At 36.5% G+C, this 19,774-nt stretch overlaps 1 long non-coding RNA gene across 1 annotated transcript; it reads right to left on the bottom strand.

The window, feature by feature from the left end:
* Positions 1 to 1,871: 1,871 nt before the first annotated feature.
* On the bottom strand, positions 1,872 to 15,357 carry LOC121729706. Its single transcript, XR_006035996.1, has 3 exons — positions 15,348 to 15,357; positions 11,121 to 11,126; positions 1,872 to 2,008 (listed from the first exon to the last, which is right to left on the bottom strand). It is a non-coding gene; the product is annotated as an uncharacterized LOC121729706 (long non-coding RNA).
* Positions 15,358 to 19,774: the final 4,417 nt, after the last annotated feature.

Here is a 19,774-nt window from a genome sequence, read left to right as displayed (position 1 = left end):
CAAAAAACATGCACGTTATTCCGGGAATGATGAACGTGTATTCCAAATTCCAATTTTTTTTTTTTTGCATGTATATTGGAATTTGAAATACATACAACCCTGGAGAATGCCTTTGCCCAGCAGTGGGATAACATTGGCTAGCAAAAAAGTAGATTATTGCAAAGCATTTTACAAATTGTAATGAAGATTTTAAAGATTTTAAGAATTGTAGAACTGTTTCCAATTTTAAATAATTTATGCCTTTATTACCTACTACCAAATTGGTAGTCCGTACTCCGTAGTACCAATTAAAACATAGTTGTAACTTTTGGGAGCAGTAACTGCAGAAGGAGCAATAAAAAATATGTATTTTCTAAATCATATTTAACAGACATTTACTAATTACTTCTAAAGTCTGTAAAAGAAAAACTTGAAGTTATTTTCACGTTTTAGTTAAAGAAAACACAGATGTACTTATATCTACAATAACATTTGTAAATTCTAAGATTCTGACGTAAATTCTAAATATTTACTTAATAACAATAATTAAAGCACACATCGAGGCACTCACGAAAACATTTGTCGGTAAAGTCACGGAAAAAAATAATTTTCCCGAAAAAGTTCTTACATGAAATTAGTTTTGTGTTAAATTACGGTTTGGCGGCCCGCGGCGGCTAGCTATGTAAATGACACATTAATACTTCCATTACGCGCCAAAACATAATGAACATTACTTTTTTCCATTCTTAAGCTTAGAACAATGCTCATTCAGGGTTCCGTGAACAAAGGAGTCAAAAGGTTTGTGTATGGTCTTTGTATACTTTCGTCCACATGTTTACGTGTAATGTATACAAAATGCATTCCATTTTTAATAATTAATATAACGTTAGAGGAATATAATGTTATCATGAAAGGAATGGAAAAGCTTGGAAGAGGCCTTTGCCCAGCAGCGAAACAGCATATTATACTCTTAAATAAAAGGGTAGTTATTTTCAACATTTCATTACTACACAAGCCTTAAAAAAAGAAAAAAAAAGATTTCATAACTTTTCCCTTTGTACAGGCAATCTTCCTGAAACATTGGATCTAGACGGAAGACAAGATTTATTTCTTTGTTGACAGATAAAATAGGGCAAAGGCTATCACGGGCAAGATGATCTGGGAACCGCTGACCCAGAAAAAGTTATTAAACTTTTTGTTTTCCCTCACCGCGCCATCTCGAGCGGATACCCTGTTTTCTATTTAATGTTTCAACTTTATGAGAACTTAAGACAGAACTAAAGTTGTATGTTTGGGTAGCGAAGCGAAAACTTGATCGTTTACAAAAAGTTAATAGAAATTTAAATATGCTTTGTTGTGAATTTTATTTAAAAAAAGAATTATCATGATAATCTTGTTAAAATATTTTATGGTCACCGTATTCAAATATTTTATACCGCGCAAAGTTGACTTGGACGAAAATGGACGGATGAGTGTAATTTGTAAAAAGTAGAGAATTTAAAAAGTATTTAAGTAAAAATTTAAATTTTTATGAAAAAACAAATAAGTATTATTTTGCCCCGTGGTGAATTAAGAGTCCGTATACGAAATTTTGCCGATTTCGCTCATTTTACAGACGTGATTTAACAGTTAAAATACAGTATTTCTATAAGTTTTAATGCACAACATGTAAGATCATTTCAATTATAATCTAATGTTGCAGCTAGATTTTTTTTTTTTAAGTACGGTATCTTTAAATAATCCAACTCAAACCCGCGACAGTTTTGTGAATTTTGCTGTAAAAGGTTTAGAATATCACCTGTTTATGGATTGTATTGACGTCTTAACGGTATGAAAAAAATACAATGTACTTTTGAGAAAGTACAATGTTGGAATTACTTTTTACCACTTTCATATAAAAAACCCTTTAAAAACCAGAAAACATATAACTGCCCGCTAACTTGGCGATCGTCCTTTTTCACCCGGCATATGAAAGACGGGCGTGAGTGTGAAGAGAGCAGTAAAAAAGAGAGTACGGGCTCTTAAAACACTAATTTAGTATAAAGCATCTTAATTTTAATGTTTCTAAATTAGACTCAAAGAAACTGAGTTTAAGTAACTTTGATATTTTAATATAACATGTATTAGAGAATTGACGTTACACCCAGCACCAAGTATTAAGATTTAATTAAACAACAGCTGCCACCAAACTCATAAGTTTGCTGGCAATAATGATTGATATTTGATCCCACATTAATGAACATTCCTCATGGGTACTTGTACTAATATGTATTCTGTGTCTAAGGCCGGTATAAATAGTCAGTACTCAAGATGCATCTCGGTCTCAAGACACGGTTCAGGCTCTGTGATTGTTTGGCTATCAAAATTTGGACCAATCACAGAGCCGTGCCTAGATGCCTAGATGACGCCCGCAACTCCGTTGCGCCAAATTTCGTTTATCGCGCGCCCTACATCCGGAATAAAAGTATCCTTTGTACTTTCCTGGAACTCAAAGTATCTCCATACCAAATTTCATGCAAATCCGTTCAGTTGTTAAAGCGTGAAGAGGTAACAGACAAAAAGATGGACAGACTTTCGCCTTATTATATTAAGTATGGATTCTTTTGAACTAAGTATAATTTTCTGAGCGGCCAAATACAAGATTTACAAGGATATTTAGGAGCAAGGATACACAGACTTCCAAAGCTTTATGACATGTAGGCAGACAAAATTTGAACTAACGTCACCTATTCCTACCCTATTATTCTAAAAATATGTGTGATTTTTTTAAGTTTTTATTTGAAGCTAAATAAATTGATTAATAATCTCAATTCTCAGCTTAAAAAATACAAAAATTCAAAAAAATCTTTGAAATTTTACCGTTAAACTCATTTTAAAACTGAGTAGAAAAGCAACAAAGTAACACTGTCCTATTTTTGTTCTATACACAATTTTTGCTAATTGCTATGCACCATTAGAATCAGTAACTTCAACCATATTTTATTTGAAACAACAATCATAATATTATTGTTTCCGTTGTATTACACACACAGAAAAACATGTACGCTGTTGCCAGTTCTCTCAATACTCATTAATGCAGCACCTACTACATCTCGTTTATCCATATCCATACTATTAACTTAAATGCTAAGGGTCAATTCAGACCGCAACGCGACGAGGCGAGGCGAGACGCGGCGCGGCATAAATTCGTATGGATTTGGCAGATTTCAATGGGGATTGTCCATTTTTTTTTTATTTCGCTCATTACAAAAACATTTCGAGGAATAAGGTCAGTGATCGTTTTTCTGTATATAAACGAGAAAAATACCCATTAGTTACTTATATTTTTGAACAAATACGTTTAACCTTTGTTTGACCTTCAATGGCGTAAATTAGCAATAAATTCGACCAACATTACGTTTCGAACTTTTGGTAAGCTTCTCGTATCAGCTTTCACATAATGAGAACTTACATTTGACGAACCAGCCATTATAAATAAGATTGAAAGGAAATTTAAAACATATGCAGAGGTCAATTGGCGGCCGATGATGACGTCAGAGCGAAACTTTAAAAATTTATTGAGAAAAAACTAGCCAATAAATTTCAAAATTATTTAATTTATATTCTTAAAATACCCTATTTTAACGAAAAAAAATATAAAAAGTACATGTGATTTTTTTTGGACAATGCCCATTGCGTGAGACGTCTTGCGAATCTGTCAAATCCATATAAATTTAGAAATGCATCTACGCGTCGCGTTGCGATCTGAATCAACCCTAAAGCGTATCTGTCTGTCTGTTATCTCTCCACGCCCGACGAGCTGAAGCAATTTTTCTGAAAGGTAAAGATGGGTGGTGGACGTTGTCAAACTTCGGACAAAATTATTTGTTTACTATCTGTGCTGGCACTGCCGTCTAGCGTGAAAACATTCATTGTTTGTAACTATTAGAGCGCCTTCGCATTACGTCGCAAGCAGTGCGGCAGCAGCGCTGCAGCCCATAAAGTTAATATACCTAGCGGAATAGAGCAACAATCTCGAGCTGTCAAACGAAACCAAAATTGGTTTCATCTGTGTGTAAAAATATGTGTACGTATACACTTACACAAGCATGATTGAACATGATTTCTATGAGATTATATTGTCAACGTGCGGCACGTGCCGACTGGACGTCAAAAAAAGAGTGCTGCTGTCATGTATCACACGTCTCTTTTTACCCCGTAATGTTACTGATAGTGACATCTCGCTTGCTCAGGCCTTTGTTTCTCTATTCCGCTAGGTATATTAACTTTATGCTGCAGCCGCACTGCTTGCGATGTAATGTGAAATCAGCCTTACAATAATTGTAGTCAGGGCTCCCTAGAACTTTTTTTTTAATTACTATCAAGCAGATTGTTTATGCGTTGCTTCATTTTAATACATAACAGAGATAGAAAGTTTATGTTTTTTCTATTTTTTCCATTTTTGTATCAAAATCTTAATGCGGTTCACAGACTACATCTACTTACAAAGTTTCAATAGTATAGCTCTTATAGTTTCAGAGAAATGTGGCTGTCACATACGGACGGACAGACAGACAGACATGACGAATCTATAAGGGTTCCGTTTTTTGCCATTTGGCTACGGAATCCTAAAAATTTGCTGGTTAGGGTTCCGTTTATTTAATCAAAGTATGAAATCCTTTCTATTTCTGTTAGCTACCACTTTCAAGATTTTTCGCTGATAAAAATGTTGTTCGTCTTATCAAAATGAAGTTACTCACAAAAAATTTGCTTGATAGTAATAAAAAAAATTGTTCTAGGGCTCCCGTACTATGACTATTGGCATAAATAATGTACTAACTATTCTAATATATTACTAGTTAGTCGCTCGAAGTAATACATATTTCATATTATAATGTGAAATATATGTATTATAATATTCATGTTCCATTTTCACGGTGGGCGGGCTACAAATTTCCACTTTGCAAGATTGTCTACGTCAATTAGGAAACCGGGCATAAGGCTGGATTTATATTATGCGTCTGCCCGAACGCGCGGTATGACGGCCACACCGGCCACACAAGCAATTTTTAAGCAAGCAAAAATTAACGGATTTTAAGTAAGAATTTGTATCAGCTTTTTAACTTATAAATAACGAGCTTTTGCCCACGGCTTCGCTCGCGTTAAGAAGTATTATTATATACAAACTTTCATCCCCTATTTTAACCCCTTGGGGTAGGAATTTATCAAAATCCTTTCTTAGCGGATGCCTATGTCATAACATCTACCTGCATGCAAAATTTCAGCCGATCCGTCCAGTGGTTTGGGCTGTGCGTTGATAGATCACTATGTCAGTCGGGTGTATATATATATATATATATATATATATATATATATATATATATATATATATATATATATATATATATATATATATATATATATATGTATACAGTGTATACCACTCGATAAGTTATGCAATTTATATAAGCTTTGCTGTACCTTTTTTTTGATTTTGATTAACATATTTTGTGTTCATTGTGTAGTTTTGTTAATTTGCCAGCATCCATTTTTATCCAATAAAAAGAAATCATAAAAACAATAAAACAGTAATTAAATTCGAAGCTCAAACTATTCCGATGAAATAATATTATTTTATAATTCCATTCTAACTGCTGAAAAGCGACAATCGAAGTCAGCAAGTTTGATTGGATTTCAATTCGCATATTAATTTAAAATAGTGTTAATAAACAATAAAATAATTCGGCTCTTTAATACTGATTTAATTAATGGCTTTTCACCCACTGTCGAACAAAAGGCTTCAATGATTGGAATTTTAAATACGTAATATAGTAAATTATTCACAATATCAACATATACAGTAGAGTAACTCAGCCTCAATATCATTAATCTCGAACAAAAGAGACAATTTTAGTGCCATTGTTTTGCACTTTAAAGTTATCTTAAGCCACACAATGTATTAATTAATAAAACTTGAATCCTGAATTCTGAAAATATCAGAGACTCTAAACTCTAAAGTGCAGACTTGTTAAGAATATTGGAAATGTACAATGAAAAGTAATTTTCCTGAAGTGAATTTATTTAACATTTTAATATTATTCCACACGAACATCTGATATCGTCTGTATCGTCTTCAATTCAATTAGATAGCGCGTTTATATACGAAGCCGTACCATTATACGCAGATAGAAAAGGTTTCCTTCAGTATTGAAGGAAATTTTCTTAACAATACTCTCTTTATTACTGTAAATGTTCCATATAGAAGACGTGTCCGTTAAAACACTCTGCCCCAGTACATTTGACCTCTCCGTGTAGCAGTTCGTTTGTAAAGAGAGGTCAAGATACGCTGGTACAGTCGGCCATTATATTGCGCGTACAACACAATTTAATAATAATAATCGTATATCTTATCAGCGTCCTGCGATCGATTTTGTTAGTGTAATTTACACTATCAGTAATTAAAAGGATCATGCAATATATTCATCAACACTATCATTTAATTTTCTTTTTTTTAATGCGAAAGTAACTTTTGCCTGCAACCCCGCTTATGTGAAATCAGGTTTCTTCGGTTAACCCATAGGTGGGGTTCATTTTATTTTAATTGATATTTTTATTTTTATTTTGAAATCGATAAAAAATATAGTTGATTTTAATTATTCTAAGCGAAAAGTAATGATTCATTCCTTTTTATCAAGCATGTTTAAAATAATAATTATTATTGTACTCAAAGTACTATATAGTAACTTCATCTCATGTACCTAGGTATAGGTCTCCTACTACCTAAAGCCTGCGATAAAAGCTATGCAATAGCTTGCGCTTGTGCCGTGTTTCGCTGAGTTTACCGGAAGCCCAATCCCCTACCCTCCCCTATTCCCTTCCCTTCCCATCCCTACCCTCCTCTATTACCCTATTCCCTCTTAAAAGGCCGGCAACGCACATGCAGCTCTTCTGATGCTGCGAGTGTCCATGGGCGACGGAAGTTGCTTTCCATCAGGTGACCCGTTTGCTCGTTTGGCCCCTTATTTCATTAAAAAAAATGTACTAAGTAGGATAATTATAACAAAAGGATATTATATGTATAAACATACAAGGTGGTGTCTGGTGGTCGCGTCGTAATAGGTATAGGTTATCCTCTACTACGTTAAGGTGTAGATCATAGACACAAAACACAGAATAGTTTTAATTGATTTTTTAAACTGTATACAACTTGGAAAGTTCCTATATACTAAAGGATTATTGTGGCCTCAATACATGCTTATAATTCAGCGTTTTTAATATTCTCTCACTAAAAAGGCTCTAATTATTCCAGTTGTTACAGTTTGTAATTTAAAAAGTGTAAAATGGCGACCCATAGCCTCAGCACGGGCGCGGTGATACGATGATGTAACTATGCCACAATGTAAATAATACACAGTAGACTCACTTTACACTAGGCGTCAGGAAACACGCGAACACGTGTATAAGCGCGAATTAATATTAAACTTTAAGAGCTTTTCACCGGGACACCGGGCCGTGGCGGCGCAACCAGTCGCCGCTACCAACAAAATATATAATGTATCTAGCTTTACTAAGATCTACTCATGATCTCGTCTCATCCCCGTTTGGTAGTGCTTTATCTCCATAAATTACGTTGGTAGCGGTAACTAGTTGCGCCGCCATTTTATCCAGAATTCATATCTATGTCGTTGTCATCTGGTTAAATCTGCTATTTGATAGAATGAATAGCGAAGGCCACCTCGTCAAGTCTTTAGCTGAAACGTTTAAGGGGGCGACTAACCCTATAGTGTCGATTTTATAATTCATTTTTATACTTGAAAATAAGACCCGAATTGTTTCATTTTCTAAAATTAGATACTACACTAGCTGTTTGACCGAGCGATTTATCGCCCCCGAAACCCCCTATATATATTACGTGTCTGTGTTGAATCATTTCGAAAACGCGACTGAATTACTCTACTGTATAATATTTATGCTATAACTATGCAAATAACCCCGTTCTCTATTGTTTATCTAGCTCTAGAGCATTCTTTATTTGAAACAGTATTAAGCTAGCATCATCATTTTTAACCCGATTTCGAAGCCAAAAGGAAAATAATTATTTTAGACTATGATTCTACTGTAGCGAATAATTTTATTTTTCGATTTCATTGAATGAGTAAAAATAAAACTAAACTAACTTTTAATCGTACTCCTAAAATTCCGTTGTTCCAATATGCAGACGCTGTCAATAAAAAGATATTGATTACATCTAGGATACGTTTATTCCCTGAGTTTCCCAGAGTAAAAACTTTAACCGATTTCCAAAAAGAAGGAGGTTCTATGTTCGGCTGTAGTTCAACGTACGCAAATCAGCGTAGGTCGATATTAAAGTGCCCGATAGACGTAGGTTTTAAGTTCGCGAACTTACTCGGCTCGCGTCGGTGACACACCAGAATCGCTCACACTGGATTACCATGCACCAAGCTCGCGGCTCGCGGCTCTTTGCTGACACACAGGCGATTAAGGTCGTCGAGCCATAAGTCCGCGTACTTATTCGCACGTCTGTCACCCTCTTAACGAATTTACACCCGACATTGATATAGTCGGCAAAAAACCGTAAAGTGCAAACGGTCAGTTAATTTGCGTTTAAAGCAATTCGGGTCAATGGGCCTGTTTACACTGGACCCAAAGTAAATATCCGCTGAGTTTGCTCCCGCATAACATAATAACACAGTGTTTTTCAACCTGTAGGTCTCAACCCCCTGGGGGGGTAATGAAGCTTCTGTAGGGTCACCCCACTAGGGTGACCAGAGATCAAGAGAAATATTTCAGTAAAAAAAGTGTGACACTCGGGGACTGCCGCGGTAAAGCTATTGAATAGCATTTTTTATCAACTTATGCAATTAGAATTCGCATACGTCTAGTGGCAAACACACAAATACGAAGTTCGCCGGACTGAAACGACGTTAGACGATGCACGGCTTTCAACGCCGCACCGCTGTGCCGGTTGGCATGGGGAGTGTTAGGTGTACTTTCGTTACGGAATTTCTTGAATTTCTTAATCTTCTCAAAGCCTGCGATAAAAGCTATGCAATAGCTTAAAAACTATACAGATTAAAGAAATTGATATATTATACGTGGGAGAGCGCATGGCCGGCTCGACCGGAGAAGTACCACGTTTTCACAGAAAACCGGCGTGAAACAGCGCTTGCGCTGTGTTTCACCGAGTGAGTGAGTTTACCGGAGGCCCAATCCCCTACCCTCCCCTATTCCCTTCCTTTCCCTTCCCTTCCTTACCCTCCCCTATTCCCTCTTAAAAGGCCGGCAACGCACATGCAGCTCCTCTGATGCTGCGAGTGTCCATGGGCGACGGAAGTTGCTTTACATCTGGTGACCCGTTTGCTCCTTATTTCATTAAAAAAAATGTACCTTAGTACATTTTTTTAATCCTACTTATAGGATAATTTTAACAAAAGGATATATGTATTATAAACATATTATATGCTGTCTGCTAAGGGGGGTCGCATCACAAAAAGGTTGAAAAACATGTAATAACAAAACGTTAACGTTAATATTACAGTTTATGTCGAGTTGATCCGCGCATATAAAACACGCTGAGCCTTCATATATCCAAAAAGTTTCGCGAGGATTCCAATATCTTGGGATATATGTATATCGTAATAATGCTCGTGTAATGGATACTGGTTATTATTACTATTTCGTACTATAAGTTATATAAATTTTATTATAAAACCAGATGACGCCCACAAATCCGTTGCGCCAAAATTTGTCCATCGCGCGGGAACCGGGAACTCAAAGTATCTGAATACCAAATATCAGCAAAATCGGTTCACCGGTTCGGACTTGAAGAGATAACAGACAGACAGACACACTTTCGCATTTATAATATTAGTAAGGATTTACAAATATAATAATTATGTCCTCATGAATTTAAACGTCTAGAATGCTAGCAGATTGCTATTTACACTAAAATGTGTAATAATAATATTACAAGGTCTCTATATCTGTAGCGCCTGCAAACTTTCTAACGTAGAATACACGGCATTCAATTATTATACGATAGATTATAGGGTATTAAAACACAAAATATATAAACAACACACATAGGCGTACCCAAGTAGGGGCAGGAAGATGAAGTAAACGTCAATTTTCCTGGAAAGTAGAAATAAGTGTTACAAAATGAAGTGTTGTACTTGTAAACAATATTTTCAGTCAGATTAAAAGTAAATTGTCATTTTTTTTGGTTCAATATACCAGACAAACCATCTTCTCGAAACAGGTATCAGCCGCCCTACTAGCAGAAATCCTGAGTACGCCTTTGACAACACACACAAATATATACACACACAAATACAAAGTGCACGTAGAGTCAACGACCTTATGATATGATTAATAAATAACTTAAATATAAATATTTACCAATAAATGAACGATAGGAACGGCTGAAATATTTCTAAGCGTTTAGGCACGTCAAAATCATATTATACCTGAGGAGGGTTGAATCGTACTAGTAAACTTTGAGCCTTATTGTGTGAGTGATAAGATTGAAATGTGTTATGTCGGATTTGTCGACCGCATACTGTAACGGAAGGTAGCTTCCGCCCCGCGCCGCGTCCGGAGGGTTTTATCTCGACTGCTCATACTCTAGAGCTTATACAATATCAGCATACTAGAGGTAGGAATTATCAGAGAATATTAATCGTCAAAAAACATGTTCTACAATATTTGTCAAAAATGTGTACCTTAGGTACACATTTTAATCCATTTGCAATATTTAGGTGGCCTTCGGCGGTATCAGGCTGACGTTACATGACATTTCGAAAGGAACCTTAAAACGGTAATAGTATAGGAGTCACGTTTCCTTAGTTTTTATTATGGTCAGTCACCATGAGGGCCAGACCTACGGGTCTGCCATGATCTGCCTATGAAATTAAAAATTATCGGTCCGACAATCATGCGGTTACACGATCATTCTTTCGTCAGTCTGGATCAGACTGATGGACTAAACTGATGCTAGACTGACTGTGTAACCCTGACTATATTTTTTTTAAATATTGTTACGTGCTAGGGTTCGAAGGATTTGAAGAGAAAGACCTGCTGACTCTCTTGAAGTCTTTATTCACTAGTACTAGGTCTAACACAAATCTCTAGGTCCAAAACACTAAGCACTATCACAGTCATAGGTCGTAGCCAAGTCGTAGGTTTCACTGGTTCACTCACTATTGATCACTTGTTTTTACATCGAAGTCGCCTTGATGATTGTTCGAACTGAACTGATTTATGATTCGTCTACCTGCGGCTATTTATACGGCCGAGACGGATTTTGGAAAATTCCATTCTAGATCGTACCCAATTCGCGTAAGCAAGTGTGGAATGTTTCTAGAAAATACGCGCATATTGTAATCGTACATCTAACGCCATCAAGTATTGAGTAGGGGATTTATGTTGTCTGTTTTCCCTCGATAAGTTTCGCTGGTTTGACGCTAGATGGCACTAATTGTCGTAAGTCCGTAACAATATGTGCCATCGAGGATATTGATTCCTAGGCAGTTAACAGACCTACGTCATTAGGTCGGATCATGTCAATTCAGTGATCTGTCGGCTGGGTTTGACGTAACGCAACCAAACTACGTAGGTCCCCCATCTGCCTAGGAATCAACTTCTTTAATAGTACTTTCCGGCCATCATTCTGGCGTCAGTCTCAGACTGATGGGATGAACTGATGCCAGACTGACCGTGTAACCCTAGCCATAGGCAGATGGCAGACTCGTAGGTCTGCGCAGGTGGCGCGGTCGTGCCGCTATTTATATACTACAGATAAGTTTTTTCCTAGGCAGTTAACGGACCTACGTCATTTTGTCGACTTATAACAATTCAATGTTAGCTGTAATCGGTAGTAGACCTGGATCCCAGAAGGATAGGACATAACTTACTTTCTGATGGATGAAACCATAGGTTCTTAGTAGTGCCTCGTGTACTTAGAATACCTGCAAATTTGTGTAGCTCTACGTGTGACACCTGTCTGTCCATATCCAGTCTGTACCTCCCTTCTAACATGTAGTGATTATCTGATATATCAACTTCTTTGATACTACATACGATTGTTTGTAATCTCGCGGTGTAGCGGCCTAACCGCTCGTTCGCGCGGACACGTACAAATCGAGCCTTAGTACTTATCGGTACAATATTCCGATTTGTGACACATAGAGTTCTGTATTAAAATTGCCTTTCCATAAAAGTACACCAAAATAAAGTTCAACATTATATTCCATCATATTGTAGTTATATATTTCTACACGGAGAGCATTAAAATTGAATTTTTAATTAGAAAAGGATCCCTTTTTTAACAATTTATAATGAACCTTTGAGATGTAAATTCTAACTTTTATATTTTTAAGAGAAATATCATGAAAAATAATATAATGTCGTGTTGTATATGAAAAATCGGCCAAGTGAGAGTCAGACTCGCGCACGAGGGGTTCCGTACGGTTATAGAGAAAAGTTAGGCTAAAAGTTGTGTTTTTGTATGGCATTTACATTTTAATTTTATTATTAATTATTAAAAAACACATACAATTGAGGATTCTGTAAAAATTTTAACTGCCTACTTATTGTCATTATTGATATCGAGAAAAAGGGGTCAAAAAAATCACGTTTGTTGTATGGAAGCCCCCCTTAAAAAATATTGAATATTAATTTTATTTTGTTTTTAGTATATTTTTTTGTTATAAGTACTGGCATCAGATATATCTGTGAAAATTTCAGAAGTCTGGCTAAAGCGGTTCTTGAGATACAGCCTGGAGACAGACAGACAACGAAGTCTTAGTAATAGGGTCCCGTTTTTATACGGAACCCTAAAAATATTATTAAATGTGTTGTAACTTACTGCCGCACTCAGAGACGAATATTTATTAACTGTAATAAAATGAGGATTTTTACATAAGCCTCATACATTATCTGTCAAACTCTTTATTAAATTGACGACCTCTGTGGCTCAGTTGTTGGGCTGTTGGTAGCTCAAGCCGGGGGTCGCGTGTTCGAATCCCGCCGACGGAACAAAACGTTCTCAAAGAACCTGGGTCATGGATGTGTATTAAATATGTGTATGATATAATAAAAATCTTAAATATATGTATAGTATAAAAGTATTAAATATTTGTTTCCGTTGTCTGGTACCCGTAACACGTTTTTCAGGTACTTACCACGGGGCTAGACTGACGTGGTGTGAAGCGTCCATAGATATTATAGTTGTTATTATTAATTAAGTCTCTTGCTGTCGCACTCAGAGTCGAACACTAATAACTTAAAAATTAATTTAAAAATTTGACATAAGCATCATACTTTATCTGTCAAACTCTTTATTAAATTGAAGGTTAATCATGATCAAATGTCTCTGAGTGTGGCAGTGAGTGTGGACTTTGGGTGTTAGAGTAAAAGATTTTTTTCCAAATATGTATACTTTTTAATGTCAATTTAAAATCCATACACTGTTGTCCTAAATTAGTTCTATTTTTTGACATATTGCGTTATACTATGCTGGTATACAAAGCCAACACTATTATGTTGACACTCTGGAGAGCCAGACAAATTGTATTTATCAAAGTGCATCTCAAAGAAATAGGATGATGTAGGTACTCCGTAGAATGAAGATACATCTTTTGAATGTTTGTATAGCATCTTGTTAAAATGGAATTGACAAGAGTTGAATATACATTGCATTATATTTCCTTCTGAAGCAGTACAAAACGCATTCGATAATTTCGGTAGCGAAAAGACATTGACCAGATTGGGACTACGCTAAAATAGCAAAAGAGTACATATTATCAACAATCACTATGGCCACCTTGCTGTAACAACTGTCCATTTGGAGTAAGTAATAAGACTTTTTATCGCTTAGGAAAAATATATTCCAAACTTAAAAAATACACTTGCTGACACAAAAACTGACACGCAAATAATTCAAGATATCATGAATGACGATGAAAACACATTGCATGTTTTAATTCAAGAATATAACGAGTTTTTCTTGGACCGGGCGTTTTGGGGATGGGTAGGAGTTTATCGAAGCTTGCGGTTGTGAGTGGTTCGTACCACCATCTTAAGACCGTGGAGAGACACAGTTTGCAACAGAACAGGCAAGTGAATCTCGAGCTGTAACACACGGTCAGTTCTAACTGATCCTATCGGTGGCGTCATACCATAACAGTATGCTGCTGGGTAGTGGAAGTGGTGAACGGCCGCCTTAAACGAGATTTAAAGCCGCTACGACAAAAATATTTTAAGAGGGCGACTAACCCCAAAAATCAAACATCGTCCTTCTCTCTTCACACTCACGCCCGTCTTTCATATGCCAGGTGAAAAAGAACGACGCGCATACATCGTTAAATTAGATTTTTCTCAATAACTCTATAAATATACAACATTTTAAAAATCCGCCAGGTCGATCTCTCAATGATAGAATTTTATACAATGTGTTAAAATATTAACTTAGTGCAATGCATGGTTATGGCAATAAATGAAAAATTCGTGAAAATTAGATGCATCTTTATGATTTTTTTCTATCGGGAAAATTTTAAGATATCGTGTTTTTGCTCAGATCGAATTCTCGGAAATATGATATAGTGTCTAATTTTATAAAATGAAACAATTCGGGGCTTATTTTCAAGTATAAAAATGAATTATAAAATCGACACTTTAGGGTTAGTCGCCCCCTTAATAGAGCGCTGCCTTACGTGTTCGTCAATTTTTAAATAACTGCTGCTATTATAATCCACTTTCACACACGCACAAGGTCTATACTCACGTTTTCAAATATTTCTTAGAAATTCTGTGTTAAATTGTAAAACTTACTGGAAAATGTTTCAAGTCTTCGTCTGAGAGGTTTAACAAAGAAATGATACATATTATATAACTTTCCAAAAACGTCATAATTCATAATTGAATCGTTTAACAATATAATAATTAGCATGGGCAAAATTGGAGATAAAACTTAAATAATTGTGTTTATCAATAAAAACTAATTGACGCCCGCAACGGGGTTGCGTAAAAATTAAAAAACCGTACATTTTTTCGGGATAACAAGTATCCTATATCCTTTTAATGTCAAAGTTTCTCCATACCAAAATTCAGCAAAATTGGTTCAGAGGTTTTTTTTTTTATGAAAGAAGGGGCAAACGAGCAAACGGGTCACCTGATGGAAAGCAACTCCCGTCGCCCATGGACACTCGCAGCATCAGAAGAGCTGCAGGTGCGTTGCTGGCCTTTTAAGAGGGAATAGGGTAATAGGGAGAGGGAATAGGGTAATAGGAGAGGGTAAGGATGGGAAGGGAATAGGGAAGGGTAGGGAAGGGGATTGGGCCTCCGGTAAACTCACTCACTCGGCGAAACACAGCGCAAGCGCTGTTTCACGCCGGTTTTCTGTGAGAACGTGGTATTTCTCCGGTCGAGCCGGCCCATTCGTTGGTTTGGGCATGAAGTGGTAATATTAGTATGGATTATCTTTGTCTATCACGAGACATCTTTACAGAAAAAGATAGGCAGTATTTGTACAGTTATTCGCTGTGTAAATATTATTATTTTGAAGAGGGTGTGTGCTGCATCCAATTGGGAATATAACGCAATGGTCAGAGCAGAGGACGCTACTAGCACAAACATGAAACTATTATAAAATATTATATTTATATTATCATAATATTAATCTTAATCCCTCTGTCCTCTAACGGCCGTTCCCAATATTTGATCTATCTCTGGTTTTGCCCTACTAGAGATAGGAATAGCTCACAATTGACATAAAATATATGTCTCTAATGTCTAATGTGCGCTATTCCTATCTCTAGTAGGGCAAAACCAGAGATAGATCAAATATTGGGAACGGCCGTTAGTGTTTGCATCTACCTCACTATCTCTGCAACATCCTAAGGTTTGGCTGGAAGAAAATGCCACAAGGTATTAAGCCCACCTTTGTACTACAGTGCAAAAAGTTTTTAAATAGAAAAAAAGTAAACAATTCGATCTAAAATCTAACACATTGCACACGTCATATCTTTTGACTTTATTTGTTGACTGTCTATGCTAGTGCTGCCTCTGGCGTGAAATCATTGCAGTAATAATCCAATTGATATTGTAATTATTGAAGTTTCAAAGTTTAAAGTGAAGCAAATCACCCGTCGTTCCACTAGGGAAGTTTGAGAGGGAAAAATTGGCAGTTTGTCAGTTGGACGGTTGGACCCAATGTCTTGTTACGGAGGCTTTACATAAATGAATTTATTAAGACTTCAGTTGCCTCGCAGAAAACTTTTGTTAAGTACCACTTTGATCTTTTTAACTACAGTATTTATATAAGATGGTAAACATTATTAACATTTTCTGTCTTCTCCGTTCGTTATAATAATTAATTAAATCGCAATTTTGCTCTTCCTTTTTATCGAAGTATTATTATTATACAACATCCTTTTCGTTTCATTTTTACCCGTCTCTTTTTAACAAAAAGAGAGCAAACGAGACAAAAATAAGGAAACCGAAGAACTTTAGAAAGTAATCAAAAAAACGTTGACGCGAAAGTTTTTGCACATTTCACAAAGCACTTTGCAATAATCATCGGAATTGATGGTAACGGCGCCACTCAACTTTTTCCCGCCACTCGATAATAACGGGACGATGGGCGAATAATTCAATTATATTGAACAGATCTTGCGGTGTATAAAATTGTACGATGTGGCCGCTATTTAACCGACATTAGGCTCGATTAGTATGCGTCCGCCCGAACGCATAGTTTGGCTGTTACACCGCGAGATCACAATGAGGATTGTCGATATATTACATTTGCCACCAGACGGTAGGATCTTTCGTATCAGACGTGTCGTGTCAGACAGGCAGCTTAGATATCGTAACATGTGGAACATTGAGACCTATGAAATAGGTCTTTGTGTGGAAGCTATTTCGTGATATATGACAGCTGTTTGACATGACAATTGAAACGATAGGCCCTACGGCTTAATGTAGACACATTAAGCCGTAGGGCCTATCGTTACCCACCGCAACTTTACCAAAGTTGTCTGTGTTAGATGGCACAGAAGACTTTGGTAAAGTTGCAGTGGGTTGATCGTATCCGTAACTATGCCTAAGCGGGGAGTGGAGCACCATGGGGTTTAGTGGGCCCCGTACATACCCCGACCGATGTCCACAGTCCGCCGGGGATGCGTAAAGCATTTCCCCATATACAAAAAAAACAAGACTTTAGACATATCAAAACCTAGAATGTGAGATAAAAGCTGCAGAACCATTCAATATTGCTCCAGCGATAGACATTTAGCATTTTGAAGAATACCGAGTACCGACCGTTAATCGATGTTATTCAGATATGAAACTACTTTCGGTAAGTATTTAAAAATTGAATTCAGAATCGTTTAAAAACTCAGAATATTCACAAACATTTCAGAACTCTATTCCAAAATAATATAAGTGAATACTACACGCCCGATATTGATTTTACTATTTAATAAAATATATTATTATAATATGATTATTGATTATATAGGCGATAGTTTAAGTTCATGTAACTATAGTTTGTAGTTTTTTCGTTCTTTCTACGACTTTCAAAAAGTGTATCATGTGATACCCATTTTGAATAAAAAGATAATTTTTTTAAATATTTTTTTCATGATACAGCAATATTACTGGATACACAAGTTCATGACACAGGATAACTTTAAGACGAATAAACGCAACAAATGCAACGTTACAAAGTAAGTTGTTAACCAAATAGGTTTCACTATGTCGTGACGACACTTTGCATTCCAAGGGCACCAGAAGTCGGAAATCCGATACAATGTGTCTTGGTCGTCAAAATCAATTGGATAATACTTGGGGGCAGTGAAGTGAATATCTTCGTGTGGCAAAACAAAAGTATTCTGATAAAGTCTAACTGCAGCTGCACTCAGAGACAAATATTATAGGTCTTCCAGAATCTGATGGCAAAAAGTGAGAAAATAATTAATTGACCCTAGCAATACCGGGGTAATTTGAATAAAACATTTTGATCCCTTTTTAGGGTTCCGTAGTCAACAAGGAACCCTTTTAGTTTCGGACTGTCCGTCTTATTTCCATTTTTAAACCACACGAAACGGCACTACGAAACCCGACACGACGCGAAACTTAGGGCACAGAATAGATAGTACAAGTAGTTAGGGTCAATATTTTATATTAGCGCAGAATCGAAACGCATCGATTATTAAAACTGAACATTACAAATTCAGTTTCAAGAATTCAAGAATTTTCTGTGTTCAGCTTTTGGGAATTCGCTTCGCTTCGACTCTGCGCCTTTATAAATTGACCCTTAGGGCCAGGCTTGCGACACTGCGTTGCGGCGTCGCATCGTATAAATCTACGATGCCGCAGAACGCATCGTGAAAATTTCCGATGTAAAATGTGGTATGTACTATATACTTAAATATGAAATTTTTGCGTTGCGACATCGCATCGCATTTCTGTGCGATGTGGCCTGGCCCTTACCATTCCATAGTACTGATGTTTGTGAAAAGTAACGTAAATGTATAAAGTTAATATACCTAGCGGAATAGAGAAACAAAGGCCTGAGCAAGAGAGATGTCACTATCAGTAACACTGCGTGGTAAAAAGAGACGTGTGATACGTGACAGCAGCACTCTTTTTTTGACGTCCAGTCGGCACGTGCCGCACGGTGATAATTTAATCTCATAGAATTCATGTTCAATCATGCTTGTGTAAGTGTATACGTACACATATTTTTCACACAGATGAAAACCAATTTTGGTTACGTTTGACAGCTCGAGATTGTTGCTCTATTCCGCTAGGTATATTAACTTTATGCGTAAATGTAAATTACTTAAGAGGATACACCGGGGGCGAGAGAAATTGAAAATAGGTATTTGAAAATGTATTGCTGTCTCACCAATCTCAAGTCTCCCACCGCAGAGCGCGATAGAGACAACACGACAAAAGTTCTAATAAAAGAACAGAAAATCTTCGATTCGTTGTCCGCTGATTCCTTCTCCAAAACTTAACGATACGATTTAAGTACTTTTTTCATTAAGAATTAAAGCAAGGCTTGAGCTGTGTTCCTATGTTTTATTTTTTTTTGTATATTTTAGCCAGTTTTGTTTTCTGGGTGTTTGAACACAAAGGAAAATCTTGCCATTTCTTTGGGTTTTTGGACGTTCTTATCTTTTTTAATAATAAAATTATGAAAAAAAGGAAAACATGGGGACATGCTAATAGTGGCCATAGATATTCAGGAAAAAAATCATGACTCTACCGGCATTATCCAGGGAGGAAACAGGGGACAGCGTGTGTATGGAAAAACGGCGGTGTGGAATCCTCTTAAGAATATTCCTCAATCCGAAATTCACCGCCTGAAATTGTCCTTCACCCTTTACCACTGTCTCCCACTTGTACAGTGTACACATTGTGACAGCAACATTAGGGGCTGACACTTTATTCTATTAATAAATGATGTGACAAAATGAGGTGAAAACCTCAGTGAAACGCCTGATTATGCCAAAGACCCAAAGACAGTGTCAGCATAATATTTCATTCTGTAATTAGCTACACGCGGTACAAAGAGGTATCTTGTTTAAATTTTCAGATTTCTGTATTATAATAATTATATTGAATTAAGAAAAAAAAATGAATTCGCGTGGATGTGAAAATACAAGGGGCATCGCGGGAGTGCCGGCAGCCGTAAAGACAAAACAGCAGGCATACAAGTCCTCATGTTTTGCACAACCCAACAAAATGCACGGTGCCGCCAAAGTAGTTTTCATACTTAAAATTCATATTA

Source organism: Aricia agestis, chromosome 8, assembly GCF_905147365.1.
Source record: "Aricia agestis chromosome 8, ilAriAges1.1, whole genome shotgun sequence".
In the NCBI taxonomy this organism is placed as follows: Eukaryota; Metazoa; Arthropoda; class Insecta; order Lepidoptera; family Lycaenidae; genus Aricia; species Aricia agestis.
This window is presented reverse-complemented; position numbering and strand designations above follow the sequence as displayed.